Source organism: Gadus morhua, unplaced genomic scaffold (genome assembly GCF_902167405.1).
Source record: "Gadus morhua unplaced genomic scaffold, gadMor3.0, whole genome shotgun sequence".
NCBI classification, from domain to species: Eukaryota; Metazoa; Chordata; class Actinopteri; order Gadiformes; family Gadidae; genus Gadus; species Gadus morhua.
The window spans coordinates 61448-71460 of record NW_021963969.1 but is presented as its reverse complement, the minus strand read 5'-3'; the positions used below and the strand labels follow the sequence as shown (position 1 = coordinate 71460).

At 45.4% G+C, this 10013-nt stretch overlaps 2 long non-coding RNA genes across 2 annotated transcripts; both read left to right on the top strand.

The window, feature by feature from the left end:
* The first annotated feature begins 160 nt into the window (after positions 1–160).
* Positions 161–4174, top strand: LOC115538406 (uncharacterized). Its single transcript, XR_003975300.1, has 3 exons — positions 161–252; positions 3024–3163; positions 3252–4174. It is a non-coding gene; the product is annotated as an uncharacterized LOC115538406 (long non-coding RNA).
* A 1239-nt stretch (positions 4175–5413) lies between these two features.
* Positions 5414–9443, top strand: LOC115538410 (uncharacterized). Its single transcript, XR_003975303.1, has 3 exons — positions 5414–5521; positions 8293–8432; positions 8521–9443. It is a non-coding gene; the product is annotated as an uncharacterized LOC115538410 (long non-coding RNA).
* Positions 9444–10013: the final 570 nt, after the last annotated feature.

The window sequence follows — 10013 nt, the reverse complement described above, 5'->3', positions numbered from 1 at the left end:
AGGGTTGCTCAAGTTTAAAATGCAGATGTAAGCCCCTCCTCTATTGTCAGGTACAGGATGTGTTTCGTTGTTGTGAGTCTCTGGTTGGAGCATGGACATAATAACATATGCATAATGAAACGTTGGAGGCGTGGTGTGGCCGGCCAGCCCACAATGCAGTAGTATTATATATAGTATATATAATACTACCGTTCAATATTATCCTCACCACCAAACCGTCCTGCCTCTCTCCTTGTGTGCGCTTCTGATCAAGTGAGTACCCTTCTTTTATTAAACAACAATGCTTACATTACTATTACACTAATAGTATGTGCAGGGTATGTACACAGGTAGAGGAATATATAATGATGGATGCAGTATGAAATCACACAACAAAAGAAAAATCCAACCTTGCATATAACCTAGATATCCGTATCTGTTGTTTTTTATACAAATCTGACACTTATTTTTCTGTGTTTTTCTGACTTTTTAAATGCCCCGAAGATCAACGGAGCTTCGGGGCAATTGAAAAAAATAAATAAGAATAGTCGGATTATGAAGATGTCATTCATTTTACAAACAGAAACATTAATCCATGGATGTTGATCCATGGATCTCGGTCATCTTTAAATAAATATAATCTTCTCTCGCCGATTGGCTGACTGAAGATCATTAAAGGGACTCTCACCTTTGATGCATTTGAGAATTACAGCACATTCAAATCATCCCGCCTTCCTCCAAAGTACAAAACTAAGCGTTATTTTTTAGAGTACTGTAACGACCTCGCCGGTGACATAATGATGTCGAGTCATACCCCCAACACGGTCGCACTCGTGTGCAGTCCCCCAGCCTCCTGTTCTTCCAAGGCCCTCCCCCAGCTGACCTAATGATTCGCCCCCACGCTGATTGACAAGAAGAACATTACAATACATGAAGAACATTACAATACATGAAGAACATTACAATACAAACAGACCTGTCTGTTTGCTGCATGGATATACAAGGTTTTCCGTCTGCTTCTTGTGGCGCATTCGGGCCCGCGTCATCAAGGCGCGTCCTCAACTAGAGGGTTTGTTTTGATTCCACGGCAGACGGTAGCGAGTAGCGACCGTAGCGACTGACGATGGCAGACCAAAGTGGTCCACGGCGTACTGAAACTGCACCTTTCAGTCCGATTAGGGGACTCATCTCGGACTCAGACTCACAGAGTTACCCTCCTCTGGAGCCTCAGGAAGACCTCCAGACTGTTGGCCACCAACTGCACCATTCAGTCCGACAAGGGGACCCGATTCGGCCTCAGAAGCCAAGTGGTCCCGCTCCCCTGGAGCTACAGGAAGACCTCCAGACCGTTGGCAACCAACCGCACCACTTAGTCCGATTAGGGGACCCGTTTCGTACTCAGACGCGAAGTTGTCCCGCTACTCTGGAGCTCCGGGAAGACCTCCAGACCGTTGGCACCCAACCGCACCACTCAGTCCGATTACGGGACCCATTTCGGACTCAGACGCGACGTTGTCCCGCTACTCTGGAGCTACAGGAAGACCTCCAGACCGTTGGCACCCAACCGCACCACTCAGCCCGATTACGGGACCCATTTCGGACTCAGACGCGACGTTGTCCCGCTACTCTGGAGCTACAGGAAGACCTCCAGACCGTTGGCACCCAACCGCACCACTCAGTCCGATTACGGGACCCATTTCGGACTCAGACGCGACGTTGTCCCGCTACTCTGGAGCTACAGGAAGACCTCCAGACCGTTGGCACCCAACCGCACCATTCAGTCCGATTAGGGGACCCATTTCGGCCTCAGACGCTACGTTGTCCCGCTACTCTGTTTGTAATGCTCATACACCTTTCTTATACTCAGTGGGACCACTGTCCTGCAACATGGGGCCTCAAAACGGTATCACACGAAGCCCATAAAATTACAGTGAGCCACCTGCTAAATTTCTTGTTTACTAGACCCCTGGTAGATATAATGACCCCTGGGAGTCTAAACATAACCGATGGGAGTCTAAACATAACCCAAGGGAGTCTAGAACTTTGGTACTGTAGCGACCCTGGGACAGTTAAATAGTTTGTGTGTTATGTGTTACATTATATTTCGTTGTCCGCTATGCCAGTTGTTCTATGTGCATGTATTGTAATGTTCTTCTTGTCAATCAGCGTGGGGGCGAATCATTAGGTCAGGAAGAACAGGAGGGTGGGGGCCTGCACGCGAGTGAGACCGTGTTGGGGGTAACCGGGGTTTGTTTTGTGTCGGTTTTCTGCCGTTGGTTACAATGTTACGGGTTTCAGTGACCTGGTTTTGGTTCATTAAAACTACCTTCAACTACTAATGACTCGACATCATTATGTCACCGGCGAGGTCGTTACAGTACTCTAAAAAATAACGCTTAGTTTTGTACTCTAAGCGTTAAAAATAACGCTTAGGGGGTGGGGCATTGGAGGAAGGCGGGATGATTTGAATGTGCTGTAATTCTCAAATGCAACAAAGGTGAGAGTCCCTTTAAGGAATGGTTTACCTCCATATCTTTGGGTTCCTTTTTGGTTATCTGTGTTTTTCTGCACTTTAACTAATCAGAGTCAAAGTTTAGACTAGTCATATACAAAAATATAAAAACACTTTACACTTTACATTGAATGAAAAAACAAATGTAATACAATGTATTAAAGTGCATGAAATGTGATTGTGATAAGAGAGGCGCAGCAGCGCCCTCCGCAGGAATGCTGAGGTACTGAGGTACGAGGAGAGGTTGGAAGTGAGCAGCAGGCTTGAGAGGCACACCTAAGAAAGTTTTTTGCAGACAGGCTAGTAAAGGTGCAGTAAAACAGACGCAACCAAAAGGACCCCCAGAGATATGGAAGACAAACAATTCCCAAATTAGCATGTAAAATCACACAATGAACGTGAGATAATTTAATTTCTTTAAAAGTTTGTCTACATTTGTGTCTGAAAAAGAGTGATAATCAGGTATCAGCGGTCTGTTTCCGACCGATCCACCTGTTGCGCAGCGCTCGCTCTAACGAAAGGTTTCCCTCAGCGGCTGAATGGCTCTCCTCTCCCGCCACGAGACCAGAGGTTCTGAGTCCACCGTCCCGGAGCGACCGGACCCGGAGGAGGACCTGCTGGCCGCTAGACCGCGCCGACGACGACGGTTAAGCATGAACCATCCGCCTTCATGTACGAATCTGCATCTCCTCAATGAATAAGGATTCAAATCTTTCTGACAAACGTGACAAAGTCACTAATTCCAGTCTTCCCTCCACAGTTGAAGCGGATTCCACCGGAGCGGATCCACGCGTGGATGTTTGCGTGCCGTGCACACACACACTTACCCGGTGGCTTCGACAGAAAAGCAAACGCGTTCTTGTGTAATCTCACCTCCATGAAATGATGAACAAAGACGATGACAATAAAAGCCATATATCCTCTTGCGATATAACCGAGGTCCCCGCACACAAACGCCCCATGCTTAATAATCATATTTCCAATCGATTAATCAGTGGGAGTGAAATTAGAAATTGCGCCAGCGTTACATTGTGTTTATAGGTTAAAAATTGACATTGTTAAGAATCTCGAAGTCCGTTCTTGTGTAAACTCACTTCTGTAACGTTGAACACTGACAAAAGTAGACCCGTTTCTGATTTACGTTTTGCGTCGCCTAAAGGTCAGGACCTCGCTGACCTCAGGGCCGGCTCCGTGAAGTAACATCAAACGACAGCCACGTGGTTTCATCTGGAGTTTTATTTATTATCAATCTCCACACAAAATATATCGGGTTTTATTCAGGGAACGGCATATGTAAAGGATATCACTGTATTCATGTTATGTGTTTGGTCTAGAGAGGTCAGTTGAAGACACGGGTCACATGATGACAAGAATTATGGACATTGTACATGGTGGAACAACTACATGTATAGATATATCAGATATATCAGATAGATATAACCAGATGTTTCCTTTGGATCAATACATTTAACAGATAGTGATAATTATAGATCTATGATGGTAGTTTATGGATGATCAATAACTCTATAACAGATATATGATAATTATAGGTCTATGATGGTATAACTCCCAATATAAACTGTTTGTTTACCTGTGTTCGAGAGATGCTTCATGGACCACCTCCAGAACTCAAGCTGGTTTACCTTGTGTCTCTGTTAGAATAAACCATGTGTTGAACATTTACCACTCTCCGAGTCATACCTATATCCCGACACGACCAACATGCCCCAAAGGATAAAATCACACACACACACGCACGCACGAGCGCGCGAGCACACACACACACACACACACACACACACACACACACACACACACACACACACACACACACACACACACACACACACACACACTTGACTACGGTATGAGGTATAAGTTTGACTAAATCAATACCAGCGAAATTATTTAGGCTAAAAGCCCACTGCAAACACAGTAAACAACACATATAGGCCCACACACAGCTACAAAAACATGTAACTACTTTTTACGTGAGAAGCAGATAGCATGAATTCTATGTCTGGCTGGTGAGATTAATCCGACTTTCCGAGTTGGAGATCCAACTTCACGGGGGGTTCTGATTAAAATTCTGACTTGGAGCACGGAAATTCTGACATTCGTGCACAACTGGAACGCACCATTAGTCGTAGCACACAAACGCGGAGTGGGGCACTAATAACCACCGGGAGAATCATCCCCGGTAGGGGGTGCGTTTCCACTGCACCCTGCAGTGGAAACGCGCCACATTAACGCGCCACATTATCTCACACACCACGACAATGTTGAAATATAGGGGAGGATATTCTTGACATTGATTAAATGGCAGGACCGTTGCCAATTAATAAATGTCTGGGACCTTTTAAAAGGCTGTACAGTTCATTTCCAGAGTACATGGTCTGAAAATAATAATTTATTATTTTTCAGTGTTTTGTATGATTACATTGCCTGTAGTTAAGCGCCATCTCCTGGTGGGAAACCGAAAGGGACGTGTTAGGTTTAAGAAAAATGAAGAAAAGAATCCCTACATTTCTTTAAATGTCAATATAGTGTCCACATATAGTGTTATACTCTAGTAAGCACGTGATATTATTAATAGTATTATTTATTGTTCATTAACCCAGGCTTGGAGCTCAACATACCTCGCTAACCCTCTAAGCGAGTTGCGTAGGAAATGCTAGTGGAAGGGGAGTGTATTGTGTGTGCGTGTGCGTGTGCGTGTGCGTGTGCGTGTGCGTGTGCGTGTGTGACTAATGTAGGAATGCTGCCGGAACGCAAAGAAGGGTTGCTCAAGTTTAAAATGCAGATGTAAGCCCCTCCTCTATTGTCAGGTACAGGATGTGTTTCGTTGTTGTGAGTCTCTGGTTGGAGCATGGACATAATAACATATGCATAATGAAACGTTGGAGGCGTGGTGTGGCCGGCCAGCCCACAATGCAGTAGTATTATATATAGTATATATGATACTACCGTTCAATATTATCCTCACCACCAAACCGTCCTGCCTCTCTCCTTGTGTGCGCTTCTGATCAAGTGAGTACCCTTCTTTTATTAAACAACAATGCTTACATTACTATTACACTAATAGTATGTGCAGGGTATGTACACAGGTAGAGGAATATATAATGATGGATGCAGTATGAAATCACACAACAAAAGAAAAATCCAACCTTGCATATAACCTAGATATCCGTATCTGTTGTTTTTTATACAAATCTGACACTTATTTTTCTGTGTTTTTCTGACTTTTTAAATGCCCCGAAGATCAACGGAGCTTCGGGGCAATTGAAAAAAATAAATAAGAATAGTCGGATTATGAAGATGTCATTCATTTTACAAACAGAAACATTAATCCATGGATGTTGATCCATGGATCTCGGTCATCTTTAAATAAATATAATCTTCTCTCGCCGATTGGCTGACTGAAGATCATTAAAGGGACTCTCACCTTTGATGCATTTGAGAATTACAGCACATTCAAATCATCCCGCCTTCCTCCAAAGTACAAAACTAAGCGTTATTTTTTAGAGTACTGTAACGACCTCGCCGGTGACATAATGATGTCGAGTCATACCCCCAACACGGTCGCACTCGTGTGCAGTCCCCCAGCCTCCTGTTCTTCCAAGGCCCTCCCCCAGCTGACCTAATGATTCGCCCCCACGCTGATTGACAAGAAGAACATTACAATACATGAAGAACATTACAATACATGAAGAACATTACAATACAAACAGACCTGTCTGTTTGCTGCATGGATATACAAGGTTTTCCGTCTGCTTCTTGTGGCGCATTCGGGCCCGCGTCATCAAGGCGCGTCCTCAACTAGAGGGTTTGTTTTGATTCCACGGCAGACGGTAGCGAGTAGCGACCGTAGCGACTGACGATGGCAGACCAAAGTGGTCCACGGCGTACTGAAACTGCACCTTTCAGTCCGATTAGGGGACTCATCTCGGACTCAGACTCACAGAGTTACCCTCCTCTGGAGCCTCAGGAAGACCTCCAGACTGTTGGCCACCAACTGCACCATTCAGTCCGACAAGGGGACCCGATTCGGCCTCAGAAGCCAAGTGGTCCCGCTCCCCTGGAGCTACAGGAAGACCTCCAGACCGTTGGCAACCAACCGCACCACTTAGTCCGATTAGGGGACCCGTTTCGTACTCAGACGCGAAGTTGTCCCGCTACTCTGGAGCTCCGGGAAGACCTCCAGACCGTTGGCACCCAACCGCACCACTCAGTCCGATTACGGGACCCATTTCGGACTCAGACGCGACGTTGTCCCGCTACTCTGGAGCTACAGGAAGACCTCCAGACCGTTGGCACCCAACCGCACCACTCAGCCCGATTACGGGACCCATTTCGGACTCAGACGCGACGTTGTCCCGCTACTCTGGAGCTACAGGAAGACCTCCAGACCGTTGGCACCCAACCGCACCACTCAGTCCGATTACGGGACCCATTTCGGACTCAGACGCGACGTTGTCCCGCTACTCTGGAGCTACAGGAAGACCTCCAGACCGTTGGCACCCAACCGCACCATTCAGTCCGATTAGGGGACCCATTTCGGCCTCAGACGCTACGTTGTCCCGCTACTCTGTTTGTAATGCTCATACACCTTTCTTATACTCAGTGGGACCACTGTCCTGCAACATGGGGCCTCAAAACGGTATCACACGAAGCCCATAAAATTACAGTGAGCCACCTGCTAAATTTCTTGTTTACTAGACCCCTGGTAGATATTATGACCCCTGGGAGTCTAAACATAACCGATGGGAGTCTAAACATAACCCAAGGGAGTCTAGAACTTTGGTACTGTAGCGACCCTGGGACAGTTAAATAGTTTGTGTGTTATGTGTTACATTATATTTCGTTGTCCGCTATGCCAGTTGTTCTATGTGCATGTATTGTAATGTTCTTCTTGTCAATCAGCGTGGGGGCGAATCATTAGGTCAGGAAGAACAGGAGGGTGGGGGCCTGCACGCGAGTGAGACCGTGTTGGGGGTAACCGGGGTTTGTTTTGTGTCGGTTTTCTGCCGTTGGTTACAATGTTACGGGTTTCAGTGACCTGGTTTTGGTTCATTAAAACTACCTTCAACTACTAATGACTCGACATCATTATGTCACCGGCGAGGTCGTTACAGTACTCTAAAAAATAACGCTTAGTTTTGTACTCTAAGCGTTAAAAATAACGCTTAGGGGGTGGGGCATTGGAGGAAGGCGGGATGATTTGAATGTGCTGTAATTCTCAAATGCAACAAAGGTGAGAGTCCCTTTAAGGAATGGTTTACCTCCATATCTTTGGGTTCCTTTTTGGTTATCTGTGTTTTTCTGCACTTTAACTAATCAGAGTCAAAGTTTAGACTAGTCATATACAAAAATATAAAAACACTTTACACTTTACATTGAATGAAAAAACAAATGTAATACAATGTATTAAAGTGCATGAAATGTGATTGTGATAAGAGAGGCGCAGCAGCGCCCTCCGCAGGAATGCTGAGGTACTGAGGTACGAGGAGAGGTTGGAAGTGAGCAGCAGGCTTGAGAGGCACACCTAAGAAAGTTTTTTGCAGACAGGCTAGTAAAGGTGCAGTAAAACAGACGCAACCAAAAGGACCCCCAGAGATATGGAAGACAAACAATTCCCAAATTAGCATGTAAAATCACACAATGAACGTGAGATAATTTAATTTCTTTAAAAGTTTGTCTACATTTGTGTCTGAAAAAGAGTGATAATCAGGTATCAGCGGTCTGTTTCCGACCGATCCACCTGTTGCGCAGCGCTCGCTCTAACGAAAGGTTTCCCTCAGCGGCTGAATGGCTCTCCTCTCCCGCCACGAGACCAGAGGTTCTGAGTCCACCGTCCCGGAGCGACCGGACCCGGAGGAGGACCTGCTGGCCGCTAGACCGCGCCGACGACGACGGTTAAGCATGAACCATCCGCCTTCATGTACGAATCTGCATCTCCTCAATGAATAAGGATTCAAATCTTTCTGACAAACGTGACAAAGTCACTAATTCCAGTCTTCCCTCCACAGTTGAAGCGGATTCCACCGGAGCGGATCCACGCGTGGATGTTTGCGTGCCGTGCACACACACACTTACCCGGTGGCTTCGACAGAAAAGCAAACGCGTTCTTGTGTAATCTCACCTCCATGAAATGATGAACAAAGACGATGACAATAAAAGCCATATATCCTCTTGCGATATAACCGAGGTCCCCGCACACAAACGCCCCATGCTTAATAATCATATTTCCAATCGATTAATCAGTGGGAGTGAAATTAGAAATTGCGCCAGCGTTACATTGTGTTTATAGGTTAAAAATTGACATTGTTAAGAATCTCGAAGTCCGTTCTTGTGTAAACTCACTTCTGTAACGTTGAACACTGACAAAAGTAGACCCGTTTCTGATTTACGTTTTGCGTCGCCTAAAGGTCAGGACCTCGCTGACCTCAGGGCCGGCTCCGTGAAGTAACATCAAACGACAGCCACGTGGTTTCATCTGGAGTTTTATTTATTATCAATCTCCACACAAAATATATCGGGTTTTATTCAGGGAACGGCATATGTAAAGGATATCACTGTATTCATGTTATGTGTTTGGTCTAGAGAGGTCAGTTGAAAACACGGGTCACATGATGACAAGAATTATGGACATTGTACATGGTGGAACAACTACATGTATAGATATATCAGATATATCAGATAGATATAACCAGATGTTTCCTTTGGATCAATACATTTAACAGATAGTGATAATTATAGATCTATGATGGTAGTTTATGGATGATCAATAACTCTATAACAGATATATGATAATTATAGGTCTATGATGGTATAACTCCCAATATAAACTGTTTGTTTACCTGTGTTCGAGAGATGCTTCATGGACCACCTCCAGAACTCAAGCTGGTTTACCTTGTGTCTCTGTTAGAATAAACCATGTGTTGAACATTTACCACTCTCCGAGTCATACCTATATCCCGACACGACCAACATGCCCCAAAGGATAAAATCACACACACACACGCACGCACGAGCGCGCGAGCACACACACACACACACACACACACACACACACACACACACACACACACACACACACACACACACACACACACACACACACACACACACACACACACACACACACTTGACTACGGTATGAGGTATAAGTTTGACTAAATCAATACCAGCGAAATTATTTAGGCTAAAAGCCCACTGCAAACACAGTAAACAACACATATAGGCCCACACACAGCTACAAAAACATGTAACTACTTTTTACGTGAGAAGCAGATAGCATGAATTCTATGTCTGGCTGGTGAGATTAATCCGACTTTCCGAGTTGGAGATCCAACTTCACGGGGGGTTCTGATTAAAATTCTGACTTGGAGCACGGAAATTCTGACATTCGTGCACAACTGGAACGCACCATTAGTCGTAGCACACAAACGCGGAGTGGGGCACTAATAACCACCGGGAGAATCATCCCCGGTAGGGGGTGCGTTTCCACTGCACCCTGCAG